We start from the raw sequence: 1,017 nt of genomic DNA on the forward strand, positions 1-1,017 counted from the left end.
GAAACTTTATTGAGTACATGGAAGAAAAAAAGTTTTACTCCCCTGTTTGTCCTGACCTTTAACTTTGACAATGGAACTCAGAAAATGTAGGGTTGTTTTAGGTCTTTAGAGAGGAATAGCTTGAGGCTAGTCTTAAGATGGTTATCTTACTTTCCCAAACTTTCTGTCTTTTCTATAGTTTAAGATAAGAATAGAGAATGTTAAGATTATTGATCAATGTGGTATATGTGATTAGCTTATTATAAAAGGAGTCATGAATAAAGACAATTTGCTACATGCCACCCAAAAGTATGTAGTCATTTCTTGCTTTCATACAATTCCAGGAGCAAGCTTGCACCCGCGGCCAAGCCATCCGGCTTTCCCCATGAGAAAATACCACCCAACACATGCCCTTACCTAGAGCATTACTTCTATACGAAAATCTATCAGGCCTTAATGAAATCCATTTACATTCTACTGTATCTATGGGGTACTGTGCTGATTAAAAAAATGAGATAAAATCCTTCCCTTTGAGAGGTTTATAAACTGAAAGTATAAATTATAGGAGATTCATATGCTGTGAGTTAAATAAGTCTAAATTTAAATGACTATTGCAAGTGGTCTAAGAAAAAAGGGTCACAGAAGATTCACTGTGATTGGAGAATTTTTCTCTGGAGGTAAGACTTAGGCTAGACCTTCAAGAGCACAGTGTTTAGCATGTACCAAATGCTAAACAGATGCTGGTCTTCTTTCCTTTCCTTTGAGAAGCCTGGCAACTGCATAACATCAACAAAAATAAAGAGATTGTTCCAATTGAGACGTCAGCTATAGTAGAAAAATGATTAGTATGTTCAGAGCAGAAATAAGTACAAGTGGAAATAAGGGGGCCAACTCAGAATAATTATTATAAGTAAACACATAAATTTGTAAATATCTGCATAGAAATAAACATGAAAGAAATAAAAATGAGGCTCGGTGCCTGTGGCTCAAGCGGCTAAGGCGCCAGCCACATACACCTAAGGTGGCGGGTTCGAATCC

General features: G+C 36.8%; 1 protein-coding gene across 1 annotated transcript in view; it reads right to left on the reverse strand.

The window, feature by feature from the left end:
• Window positions 1–1,017, reverse strand: part of PTBP3 (polypyrimidine tract binding protein 3) — a 114,101-nt gene that overhangs the window by 19,148 nt on the left and 93,936 nt on the right. The window lies entirely within an intron of this gene.

Source organism: Otolemur garnettii, unplaced genomic scaffold, assembly GCF_000181295.1.
Source record: "Otolemur garnettii isolate 467f Iridium unplaced genomic scaffold, OtoGar3 scaffold00014, whole genome shotgun sequence".
NCBI classification, from domain to species: Eukaryota; Metazoa; Chordata; class Mammalia; order Primates; family Galagidae; genus Otolemur; species Otolemur garnettii.